The sequence below is a fragment of the Rattus norvegicus genome, chromosome 13 (genome assembly GCF_036323735.1).
Source record: "Rattus norvegicus strain BN/NHsdMcwi chromosome 13, GRCr8, whole genome shotgun sequence".
NCBI classification, from domain to species: domain Eukaryota; kingdom Metazoa; phylum Chordata; class Mammalia; order Rodentia; family Muridae; genus Rattus; species Rattus norvegicus.
The window spans coordinates 93911046-93924579 of NC_086031.1; the positions used below are offsets into that span (position 1 = coordinate 93911046).

Consider the following 13534-nt stretch of genomic DNA (forward strand, 5'->3'; position numbering starts at 1 on the left):
ATCCTCTAAAGCCACACGGAGGTGAGAGGTGAAGTGGGAGACTGACCCATAGATTCTGAAGCCTCGACCGTGCCCATGGGCCACTTCCATTAGCCTGCAATAGACGGCTCTTCTGATGCTTTTTGTGCAACCCTGCAATCCTAGCTATAGTGGGTAAGGTTGGAGGGTGCCTTAGTGATGCAGACCCTGATGCTCACATGCCAGGGACGTTAGTGACCTGGATGGGCATTCGGCAGGGAATCTGATAAGCAGGTCCTCTCTGATCAGGTGATCCTGACACACGGTCTATCATCTAGCTATGGCAGTGGAAGGAGCAGGCACCTTGCAGTGGCATTAAAGAGCACGGGGTCGGGGTTGGGGATTTAGCTCAGTGGTAGGGCGCTTGCCTAGGAAGCGCAAGGCCCTGGGTTCGGTCCCCAGCTCCGAAAAAAAGAACCAAAAAAAAAAAAAAAAAAAAGAGCACGGGGTCACAGGACCCAGGGACAGTCATCCCACACGTATATCAATGCATGCAATACTAAGAATAGCCAGAAGAGGGCGTAAGGTCCATGTGGGTGCTAGGGGTTGAACTGCTGAACCATTGTTCCCTCTCTAACACACAGAGAGAGAGAGAGAGAGAGAGAGAGAGAGAGAGAGAGAGAGACAGAGACACAGAGACACAGAGACACAGAGACACAGAGACACAGAGACACAGAGACACAGAGAGAGAGAGAGAGAGACAGAGAGAGAGAGAGACAGAGAGAGAGACAGAGAGAGAGACAGAGAGAGAGAAAGGGAGGGAGGGAGGGGCAGGCCTGGTGGCACATACTTTTAATACCAGCACTCAGGAGGTAGAGGCAAAGGCAGGCAGATCTCTTTGAGTTCCAAAGACAGCCAGGGCTAAACAGAGAAATCCTGTCTCAAAAAAAAAAAAAAATAAATAAATAAGTAAATAAGTAAATAAATAAAATAAAAAATTGTTAAAAAGAAGAGTAACCAAACAACATTCTAGTTCCAGAAGGCTGGGAGCGAGGTTGGTTAGTGTTCTTCATGGCATGTGCTCCTTACACAGGTCCCTGAGAAAGACTCTGCTGTTCCCTGTAAACCAAAGCCAAACTGCTCGCTGTGTCTTGTTGACTGCCAGGCAGTCGGATCTCTTATGTCCAGAACAAGGCTGTGACCCAGGAGCTGCTGGTGACCTACTTGTGATCAGGAGCCACAGAAAAATGGCAGATTTTCCACTTCTGGTTGAGAAATTGAAGCTGCCTCTAGGAGGCTCGGATGACGGCACAGTGGGAGATTGTGTGCTTAGCTGCTGAGCTTGCTCAAGGCCAAGGACTCACTGCCTAACACCAAAGCAATAGAATGGGGCCAGAGAAAGGCTGAGCAGGTCAAGGTGCTCACCACGAAGGCTGACCTGCGTTCCTGTTAGAAGGAGACCGACTTGGGCAAGTTGGTCTTCCGTCCTCCAGAGGTGTGTTGTGGCACTGCATGTACACACCCATACCTACATGGGAGAGAGGAATAGCCCTGTGTCCTTCTGTGGTCCAGAACTTTGTGAGCCTGTCTCACATATGGAGCAAGACAGAACGGACCATGAACCCACATCTGTGGGCCTCAGGCCATCTGGGACAATTCGGTGCCATTTTCCCTGTGTGAGTCCCATGCCTGTGGGAGTTGTTCTGAGGAGTCTCAGTGAGAAGGCAGAGGCCCTTCCCTGGCAGAGCATCTGTACACACATTTGGTGCTGGGTAAGTAGTTATTGCCAGGACACCTAACACTGAGATCTATTTGCTGCTTATATCTATGATCATATATATACATAGGCATATATATGATCATAGATATCATATATATATATCATGTAACTGATGCTTCCTGGTTTTTTTTAATATTTATTTATAATGTATACATTACACAACTTTCTGCCTGCCTGTATGCCTGCAGGCCAGAAAAGGACATCAGATCCCATTACAGATGGTTGTGAGCCACCATGTGGTTGCTGGGAATTGAACTCAGGACCTCTGGAAGAGCAGTCAGTGCTCTTAACCTCTGAGCCATCTCTCCAGCCTGTGTTTTGTTTTGTTTTTGCTGAGGAGGCCACCAGGGCCAGCGAGGAGTGTCAGTGTCACTAGGACGCTCAAGCAGAGCTTTTCAATTCCTTTCTTGGTTTCCTAAGTAGCCTGCTGTCATGGGTAAATAATCAGACGTCTGGGATCGGAGGACAATATATCTGCAGAGGGAAGGATACTAGCCAGAGTATGTAGACACGTGCACTACTCAAGACTCAGTAGAATTTAAGCTGCTTTTGTTGTTGTTGTAGTTTTGCTTGGTTGGTTGATTTGACGCAGGATTTCACTGTATAATAGCCCTGGCCATCGTGGGACTTACTCTGTAGACCAGGCTGGCCTCCATCACACAGAGATCCACCTGCCTCTGCCTCCCGAGTGTGTGTGCCACTACTTCCTGGCCTTTAAGATGCTTTTCATCTTTTAAATCAGTGAGGGGTTAGCCACAGTCTAGAGCAGAATGTAAAAAATTTAATTTATGGGCTAGGACAATAGCTCAGTCAATAGATGCTTGCCACCCATGCGTGAGGACCTGAGTTCAATCCCCAGTAACCTTGTAAGTAGCCAGGCATGGCCGCATACGCCCGTAATCCCAGCATTAGGGAGTCAGAGCTGTGTGCATCTCTGGAGCTCGGTGACCAGCAAATCTAGTCTAATCGGTGAGTTCTAGACCAGTGAGACCATACTTCAAAACATAGTCCATAGTCAGTCTCCGAGGAGTAACACCTGAGACTGTCCTCTGGCCTCTACGTTTACATACACACACATGCGCATGCACATATACAACATGCATATGCACATGCGCACAAACAGAAAAAGTATGTACCTGAAACTTTAAAAATCTCGCAGTTGTGGCTCCATGTGCTCTATGTCCTGTAGCCCTGGACACAGGGCTGTGTGACTTTTGGATTTGAGGCAACATCAGCTAAGCACCCAGATGTGAGCTACAGCATGAGCACCCATTTTGTTTTAGCTTCTAGGTTTTATTAATGGCATCCTAGTGCGTGCGGATGGCCAACACTCAGTTATTCACTGTGAAAAAAGGATGACAGGCAGACAAGAGCTGAGCTCCTACCCCAACAAGTTTTCCCCAGCCAGGCACCCTGAGCCCTTGAATTTTCACTGGGAGAAATAAAATCTCTCCTGAGAGGCTTGCTCTTCTCTGACTTCTCTGTCAGAGACTAAGCCCGTCTTGTGTTTAAGATCAGTATGCATAAGGTATTGGCTAAGCAAAGCCCCAGCTGCTCTCTTCTCTTCTGCATAGAGAGTATTTCTATAGAGCCATGGCCACAGCCTTTTTGGAAATGCGGGACTCCTAAAATAGGAAAAGCTTTGACCTAAGAGATCAACTTTCAGTTGAAGTAAAAGCAAGGGTTTATTTTGCTTTGCTTTGCTAATTTTGACTCACTGGTGTGTGTGTGCTTGTGTGTACCCACAGGTGTGGTTTGCATATGGAGGTCAGAATGTCTTTCAGAATCTGTTTACTCCCTGCACCATGTATGTCCCTGAAACTGAACTCGGGTCATCAGGCTTGGTGGCAAACACTTTTACCCAGTGGGCTATCTCACTGACTGCTCCTGCCAACAATTCCTGACCCACCCGTCACATGGGTTACAGCCCCTGTCGTGTTTTCCTACTCATCCACAAAGCAGCCTGAACCTGTCAAAGAGGAAGGACTCGAGGGGCAGATGAGACAGCTCGGAGGCTAAGAGCACTGGCTGCTCTTCCAGAGGACCCAGGTTCAATTCCCAGCACCTACATGGCAGCTCAAAACTGTCTGTAACTCCAGTTCCAGGGAATATGTCTGTGTGTGTGTGTGTGTGTGTGTGTGTGTGTGTGTGTGTACATATAGTTTAAGTTGGGTTAGGGTGGCACTTGCCTGTAGTCATTGGGAAACAGAAGCAGATGTGTTGTTGTATAAATATAAAAATAAAAATAAATATGGTTGGTCTTTTACTCCGCTGGGTCTGCACCACAGGGCCCAAGATATCTGGCTAGATATCTTGGCGGAAACACATCCCAGCCGCACACTTTCTTACACTCAAACCCTCACATAAAAGAACACACAACACAATAATCTTAGATCCAATTGGTAAGATATAATTGCCCACTTAAACATACAAAGCCCGGTACTATCCATCCCTTGAGAAGATTAATAACAACCTGTAAATACACAGAGCAGAATCTTAACATCACCTGCCATGGCTTCTCACTGTCTCCTCTGTCCTGTCTCTGTTTCCTTCAGTCTCCTCCTCTTCCTTCAAACTTCTCTCCCACCCATCCTTCCTTCTCCTCCAATGACAGGCCTCCTTCTATCCTGTACCTGCCCCTCACCTGTACTTTACAAATTCAATGGGGAGGTGGTTCTGGTGAAGTCACCTGAGTCCTGAGTACTGACTAGGCAGCTTGAGGTGAGCCAGCTCTGGTCTACAGAGCAAGTTGCGGGACAGCCAGGGCTACACAGAGAAACCTTGTCTCAGAATAACAAGAAAGGAAGGAAGGAAGGCAGGGAGGATTACCGACAAGCCATTTTAACACCTGCCATCTTTCCAGAGTCTGCGGATCGCTCCAAACAGGCTGCTGCTGACCCCTGAGAGCGGCTGTGGCCGGGCTCTAAAACTCACACAAGGTGAGTAGTGCTCTGGAGTTAGCCTTTAAAAAGCCACTAACAAGCCAACTCCAGAGCCTCCCCTTGTCTACTGCCTGAGGAGTGCTTACACCATTCAAAGTGAGGTTTCATTTCCATGTGTGTTTCCTAATCCTGTCTTCACCTTCCAGCCCTTTGGACGAGTGCTGTTGGGAGTGCATGGCTAAACTCCAGCCAAGTTAAAAGTCCTTCTTCTTTGGAAACATGGCTTTATGTTCCCATAAAGTCAGATTAATCCAGGGCTCATCTGGGCCCACTGCTCCATCAGTCTCAGATATCCTGGGGATACAATGATTTCTCATCTCAGGATAACTCACAGCCATCTGTAATTCATTCCCAGTTCTGCCTGGCTACTGCATGCATGTGGTATACATTAATACTTACAGACAAAACACTCATATACATAAATGAGATCAATCTTTTTAAAAATTAAAACGCTAGCTGCACGGTGGTGGCACACACCTCCAGCACTCAGGAGGCAGAGGCAGGCAGATCTCTGAGTTCTAGGACAGCCTGGTCTACCGACCGAGTTCCAGGACGACCAGGGATACACAGAGAAACCCCCATCTTAAAAAAGTAAAAGGTAGACGTTTGTGGAAGGTCTTAAGTCAGAGGTATACTGTGAAGGAGATTCAAGACCCGAGTTCCTGCTATTCCTCTTGTGGCTTCCCCGATGCCTCGAGGTAAACAGCAGGCTCTACCCATGATACCCGCTACTGCCACGGGTCCAGAGCAACATGGGTAACTAGCTGAAATCCCAAAACTATGACCCTCTTTTAAAGTTGCTTTGCCTCCGGTACTTGTCACACTACTGGGCAGCCGACACAGACCACATCAGCCCTAACGGTTGCCATGACTACTGTGCACCTCGACCGACCGTTTGCCCCCAGCACTGCCTCACTATATCCTCAACACATGTTAGTTGAATTGGTTTGTGACTCGATAAATATATGGACTTGGGACACATTATCTTGCACTGAACCGAGGTTTCTCAGCCTCCCTAGAAATTTCTGGAAGATTATTAACAATTATTTTGTTGTGTTTTATGTTTTATTTTGAGACTGGGCTTTACTATGTAGCCATGGCTGTCCTGCAACTTTCTCTGTAGACCAGGTTGGCCTTGAAGTCAGAGATCTGCCTGCCTCTGCCTCTGCCTCTGCCTCTGCCTCTGCCTCTGCCTCTGCCTCTGCCTCTGCCTCTGCCTCTGCCTCTGCCTCTGCCTCTGCCTCTGCCTCTGCCCCTCTGCCTCTGCCCCTCTGCCTCTGCCCCTCTGCCTCTGCCCCTCTGCCTCTGCCCCTCTGCCTCTGCCCCTCTGCCTCTGCCCCTCTGCCTCTGCCTCTGCCTCTGCCTCTGCCTCTGCCTCTGCCTCTGCCTCTGCCTCTGCCTCTGCCTCTGCCTCTGCCTCTGCCTCTGCCTCTGCCTCTGCCTCTGCCTCTGCCTCTCGAGTGCTGGGAGTGCTGGGATTAAAATCATGTGCCCACACCTCCTGGCTGGGCCTGAGTGACTGAAAAGTCTTTCCTAGAGTAGGTGCCAGCTCCATTTCTCAAGGTATAACCCCTGTCTTGTCTCCTCTCATCCCCGACACACCTACGATCTCAGGAATCAGTCCTGGATGGTTGGGCTCTCCTAAGAGGCCTCTCTAAGGCCCCTCACTGGTTCCAGTGCAGGTGATGACCCCCCCTTACCACTAGAGGGCAAACTTAAAACACTCAATGAGACAGCCTCCTGACTTACTGCACAAAGCAGCATGCTCTGGGGGTGACAGTGGTTCACCAGGAGAGCTTGTGTAACTGGGGGGGTTAAGGTCAGTTCTGTGGCACCTGCTTTCTCTTGCAGTGAGGACAAGACAGGACAGCCCAGCCTGACCAGGGGAGCCCTCTCGCACCGATGCTATTTATAGCAAATCCCTCTGGGGTAAGGGCAAGGCCCCATAAACAAGTATGAATGGCACCTTCCAGAGCAGAGTTCCAGAAGTTTCTCCAAGAGGCCCCACAACAGCTTCCCTGCCATTCAGTGAATCGCATCTGTGCCTGTCTAGACCTTGACCCGTGGTGTGGGTCGGGAGCCTGTCCTCTCTTGGCCCTTGGATTGCTTTTCACATCTGCTTTCCTTGTGTTCATTAGGGTTTTCTGTATTATTTTTTTAAGCCAATCACCTCCCCTGCCCCCACAACTGTAATCTCCGTCACAGCAATGATACATGGTTTCTTTCTCCTGGTAGAAACAGGTATTCAATCCCTGCAAAGAATAGATTGGCTAGCTTGGGCAAACACACTAGAGACAGAATTATTCTTTTTTTTAATCTCCTTTACAACTCTTGGCTATCTGAGGATAATCTCAATGGGATAGATGAGCCCTGAGCGGGGGCTGCAAACATGTAGAGGTGTCCCTTGACAGTCCCACTGCGGGACTGTGCTGACCGCCCCTCTCACCACACAGCCCTGCCCTCCTCATATCTCCCTCCTGGCAAAGAGTCTACCTTGAACCACTGAGAACCCATCTCCTTCATGTAAGGGATGGGATCAGCTCAGGACCCTCAAGACCAGGTTCTTAACATAAAGGGGATTTGCTCCAGAGTGACAAAGGGCAGGAAATAGACAAAGACAGGAGATAGAGGGAGAGGAGGAGGAGCAAGGCAGAGGGGACTGGGATGTTTGTCCTGGAGACAAAGCACTGACCTGAATAGAGAGGAGACAGACTCATAGGCAAGTGGCGGTTTATAAAGGCAAAGGAGGCTTTGAATAGCTAGACTTCAGTACATTGATAGCTGGCCCTTGGTAGTCAGCCTCAGGAGGAGGAGAGACAAATAAGGAAATAGACTTTGGTGGCTGGCTTTAGGAATGGAATCTAATAGTTTTCAGTGAGGCAGAGGGAATCTGGGAGAAGGGCAAGGCCAGTCAGACCCACGTTTGCCATAGTCAAGCTGGCCAGAGTCCCTTCAACTTCCACCTATAATTAAAGCTGGATGTGAGATTTGAAAACGAGCCAGGGTGGCACCTCATGCCAAGGGGTCCTCGATGTGATAAGGGCCAAAATGATACTGCACTTCAGGGAGACTACCAGTGCCATTGAGTCTGTCAGTCAGTTATCCAGTGTGAACACATCCTGAGACAAATCATCTTGGAAAGGAGGTTTATTTGGTTCATGATTTTGAGGCTTCGGTTCATGATCAGTTTGCCTGTGCTTTAGACATGGGATGGCACCGTAGATCATGGCGAGAGCACTCTGCAGCAGAGGCCCATTTACCTCGTGGTCAGGTAAAGAGGTTACCTCACGAAGAGAAAGCAAAGAGGAAGGGGTGGGGTCCCATTCTCCATCCTTTCCTTCCTGACTGCCTTTCCTTTCTAACTTATTTCTGTGTCTGTGTGAGTGTGGTGCACCCTCAGAAGCCAATGAAGCCAATCTTCAGAAGTCTGTTCTTTCCTTCCACCTGGGTCCAGGGGTTAAACACTGGTCACTGGGTTTTTGTGGCAAGTACTTCTACCTGCTGACCCCACTCCTCACCAGCCTTCCCACAATCCCTTCCCAATGCAGACCTCTCACTCGGCCCCACCTCTGACAGGTTCCATCCTTACCTTAACGCTGGGGACCACAATTTTAACACATAGGCCTCTGGGAAGATCTGAACTATAGCAAAGCCTCAAAGAATTTCAGGTCATTTTAAGTCCTTTTTCCCTAGAGAAGCCAGTAAGTACATCTCTAACGCAGGCTGATTTAGGCTTCTGCCTCTAGCGACTGAAGAGACCTAATGTGCCATTTAATGGGTGTCACTAGAGCCATTTTTTTAAAATTTTAGATGAGGTGAAAGTAACTCAGGCTAGTCTCAAACTCCCTGTGTAGCCAAAGTAGGCCTTGAACTTCTTATCCTTCTGATTCTGTCTCTCCTGTACTGCAATTATGAGCATGTACTACCATACCCTGCTTAAACCATCTTCTGGTGAATGATTGTATTTTGTGTAACTGAAGAACTTTCTTCTTTTTATATTTTCCTGTACATGTGTGCATATGAGGTAAGTGTGTATGTGTGTGTGTCTGTGTGTGTGTCTGTGTGTGTCAGTGTGTGTGTGTGTCAGTGTGTGTGTGTGTCAGTGTGTGTGTGTGTCTGTGTGTGTGTGTGTCAGTGTGTGTGTGTGTCAGTGTGTGTGTGTCAGTGTGTGTGTCAGTGTGTGTGTCAGTGTGTGTGTGTCAGTGTGTGTGTGTCTGTGTGTGTGTGTCTGTGTATGTGTGTCTGTGTGTGTGTGTCTGTGTGTGTGTGTCTGTGTATGTGTGTGTGTCTGTCTGTGTGTGTGTCTGTGTGTGTGTGTCTGTGTGTGTGTGTCTGTGTGTGTGTGTCTGTGTGTGTGTCTGTGTGTGTGTGTCTGTGTGTGTGTCTGTGTGTGTGTGTGTGTCTGTCTGTGTGTGTGTCTGTCTGTGTGTGTGTCTGTCTGTGTGTGTGTCTGTGTGTGTGTATGTAAGCCAGAAAGAAAACAACCTCAGTCATTACTCAGGAGCAGTCCACTTATTTTTTGGCCTAAGACCCACTGGGCTAGCTAGGCCCGCCAGTGAGCACTGTGGATCTATCACCCGGCTCTGCCTCCCCAGGGCTGTGATTACAAAAGCATGCCACAATGTAGCCTTTTAAACATTGGTCCTTGGTATGGAATTCAGTTCCTTGTGTTTACAAGGCAAGGACTACACTGGCTGAGCCATTTCCCTGCCCCCCCCCCCGAACATTTTGTCTTTCCATTTTTAATTAAGATTTCTTTTTTCTTCTTCTTTTCTTTTTTTTCTTTTTAATTAAGATTTCTTTTTTCTTCTTCTTTACTTTTTTTCGGAGCTGGGGACCTAACCCAGGGCCTTGTGCTTGCTAGGCAAGCACTCTACCACTGAGCTAAATTCCCAACCCTTAAGATTTCAATACAAGCAAATTGCAAATAAAAAATATCACCTGGCAAAAACATTTTCGAAACAGACAGAACTTTGAGGGAGAACTCTGAGGCTGTTTATCTAGGTTCAAGGCAGTTTCTATTTTTAAAAGGCCCCGATCAGAATAACTTCAGGTCTTCCTCTGGTTGGGAAAGAGAAGACTTGACACCTCTGCTGGTTTCTATGACAACCATCAACAGCTAAGATAATGCCAATAAAAGAACTAGGGGACTTGGTAATTTTGCCACTTTGTGTGTTATGTGCAGCCAGATCATAGTTAATTTATTCTGAAGGCAAATGCATAATCCATGAGCCAACCTCTGTCGTGTCTCCAGTGTTGAGGGGAGTGTGGGTGGGGTAGCAAGAGAGGTCAAGCTGGGGGGCTCCCTCTCCATGGGATCTGCAGATGTGTTTCTTGCCACTTTGGAAGAGATTAGTTGGTGACCTACTTCCTGTTACACAAGTTATGCTGTCATTCCAGAGGGTGGTGCTCAAAATAGCCCTGAGCATTTGTGTTCCATGAAAGCTCAGGGGCAGGCACAAGTACTTCCCCACAAAGAAGTGGATTCCACAGCCCAGGCATATTTTGAGGGCTCCATCTCAAGCATTCGTGGCACAGGCTGCAGGCTCCAGGTTTGAGACAGGGACACTGAAGTGTCTGTCTGCCCCCTGCCTTCTCATGTCATCCCCTAAGAAACAGATCTCTCAGAAACACCTGGCCTTATGACGATTCTTTGCACAAGGTACAGGGCCCTTTGATAAGGAACCACAGGCCACCTTCTGCCTTTGTCTGAAACAATGTTCTCCGGATGTTCTGCTGAGGCTTTTCTACAGCACATTAAGAAATCAGAACTGACCGGGCAGTGGTGGCACACACCTTTAATCCCCGCACTCAGGAGGCTAAGGGAGAAGCATCCATGTGAGTTCAAGGCCAGCCTGGTCTACAGAGTGAGCTCTAGGACAGCCAGGGCTATGCAGAGAAACCTGTCTAGAAAGAAAAAAAATGAAACAAAATGAAAAGCAACAACAAGAAGGGGATTCAGACCTAGAGGGATGTCGCTCAGGTTCACAGACAGAACTTGCCTAGCATTGGGAAGCCCTGGGTTTGATCGCTGGGCATGGAGACACACAGCTACCCCAGCAGCTGAGGGAAGGGAAGGAGGATCAGATATCGAAGTCATTCTTGGCAAGTTCAAAGCCAACCCTATCTCAGAAAACAAACAACAGCTTTCATCCTAAAGGCCGCACTGGCGCACTACATAAGAGTCCGTAGCCTCACCCCACTTCCAGTCCTCTGTCTGTCTCTACTCCCCTCAGCTTCCTGTTCCTGCTACCACAATTGACAGCTAACCCTCTGGAGCCATCGGCCCCAAGGAAAGCGACAACGAAACCCCTCTTTCTTCTATAACTGGCTCTCAGTTGCGGCATTTTATTGCAGCCACAGAAAAGTAACTACCATAGGCAGGAGACAGGTTTTCTACTCGCTCCGTCCGTTGTGTAGGTGAGAACGGGAGTCCATCTACATTTGCTTCTCTGCATGTCCCTTCACCGTGATTAGCGGCCACGGGGCCACTGTTCCCAGGAGCGCCTCAGGAAGAACAGGCTGACATTCTCCAACATCAGTCTGATGGATGGATGTGTCGAGGCCTGTGTTTTTCTGTCCCTGTGTCTGGCACAGAGATGTGTTTGTTCAGGGCTGACGGTGTGCTGGGCTCAGTGCTAGGCAACATGACTCTCGGCCTCCTGAAATTTAACGTTTTGGGGTAACAAGGTCACCAAGTGTCCTTCCTAAAGAATAGGAGCAGGCTACATGTTTAGGCTGTGTCTCTTGGTAGCAAGCATTGCATGAGTTAAGCAGGGGAAACCAACCTTAGTTGAGGCCCACTGTGTTCCAGGACCTGGTGAAAACTGTTACCCACTTTAAAGTCACATCAGATCTATGAGGTCGTTCATTCTTTTATAAGAACTGAAGTAACTCAGTGAAATTCAGAGACACCCACCAGCACAAGCTTAGAAAATGGCTGAGTTAGAACATGAACTCAGACTTTCCCCAGCCCTAATTCCTGCAAAATACATCCTCCCAAACAGAACAATAATTAACTCGGCCTTCTGGAAAAAGCAGGAGGTCAGAGTCTGTGAGTGCCATGTCCAAGGTCGCTGGCATAGCCAGTTGAGCTGGTACCAACCAGAAGCCTGCGCTCTCTGGCTCTCTGGCATTTCCTTAGCTCAGCTGCAGCCTGTTCCCCACACTTTTCTTTTCTTTTCTTTTTCCCCCCGGAGCTGGGGACCGAACCCAGGGCCTTGTGCTTGCTAGGCAAGCGCTCTACCACTGAGCTAAATCCCCAGCCCCTCCCCACACTTTTCTTTCCTTGTGCCAGATGATGGTTGTCACCAGTTATATCACCCATGAAGTGGCATCGTGACTGTCACTTTCAAAAGAGGGGGCGAAGTAGGTGGGCGCGGCTGCTTCTTGTCTCTGAGGCCCTCACAGATCTGTACTCCTGGTACAGGCTCAGGAGTGAGGCCACCATTTTGCCTCACTTTGGCTATTCCTGACCTATGAGCCACACCAGGTTCCATCTCACTCTACAACTGACACTTCCTCAGGCCCCGAGCCTTCTGCTTCAGCTCCATCCAGACTGGTGGCTCCAAGCAGGCAGTCAGGAAACCAGAGTTCGCTATTTTACCAGTTTTAGTTTCTCGGCTTGGTAGCACCAGTGTGTGTAGAACACAGAAAGAATTGTATAGACAAACAGCATTAATGACTAGCAGGGGTGGTGGTGGCAGGGGCATGTGCTTCTTGCCCAGTTCTGGAAGGAACCAGGAGCATCTGCATTGGCCTTGGACCCCTGTGGCACCTCCTTCTGTTAGCTCAGCTCCTCTGGAGAACCCTGACTGTTACAAATGGTCGGTGCCTCCAGGACGAGCACAAGTAGATAAAACATTCCCATATTAATATTGATTGCTAGGTATTCGTGAGCACGTTGCAATGTCTACTGTGGGTGCTTGCACACCTCCTGTGACAGACATACACAATTCCGTGGCTAAGCAGGAAGAGGAACGGAATCTGCTGCTGCTGGTGCTTACATTGTGTCCCTAATGTCCCTCATACAGTAACACAAAAATAGGGGAAACAGCAAAAAGGCAAGACTGGCCTTTTGTGTTTGGCTAATGCTTCAGTTGCTCTAAAAAATGCTTAGGTAGAAGCTTAGGTAGAGTGTGTACATCTGTGATCCCAGCATCCAGTAGTCAGAGACGGAGGATAGGAAGAAAATTTGAGGCCAGGCTGGACTGCATGTGAGAATCCATGCTGTAAAGGGGTAATGGGAAAAAGATAAGGGAGAGGAAGAGGAGGAGGAAGAGGAGGAAGAAGAGGAAGAGGAAGAAGAGGAGGGGAGGAAGAAGAGGAGGGAGAGGAGGAGGAGGAGGACAGGAGGAGGAAGAAAAGAAAGCTTAGTTTATGGCCGTGATCTCTCCAAGAGAGTGAACCAGGTATCACCTGTGTCTTGAAACAGAAGGGCCTCTAAGATGCCTAAGGGCACAGAGTCAAAGTCTAGTCAAAACCGTGGGAAGAGTGATCAGAGTGCCTGGGGCCTTTGTATTTGGGAAATGTTTGTGCCAAGGAAAGCACACAGCCTATGAGCAAGAACCAGAGAGCTCCATCTAGTGATTCCAGTGAGTTCTTCCCTGATAAAATTAGTATAAGAAAGCAAGACTCTCCTTCCCAGGCAAATAAAACAGAGCACCAAACCATTCCACACCCCCAACACACGTAAGCCACATTTTTATATATTTATAGTTTATATATGTAATATATATTTATTTATAAATATATAAATCAAAATACTTTATGTGGAAAATTTTCTGCTTATAAAACTATATACTGGCAAGCAAATAATTTCATTAATTTAGGAGCACCAGCTCTTACCACGTGG

General features: G+C 48.2%; 1 long non-coding RNA gene across 4 annotated transcripts in view; it reads right to left on the reverse strand.

Annotated features, from left to right (window-relative positions):
* LOC108352581 (uncharacterized) overlaps positions 1-13534 on the reverse strand; it is a 71139-nt gene that overhangs the window by 50852 nt on the left and 6753 nt on the right. The gene's annotated exons all lie outside the window — the stretch shown is intronic.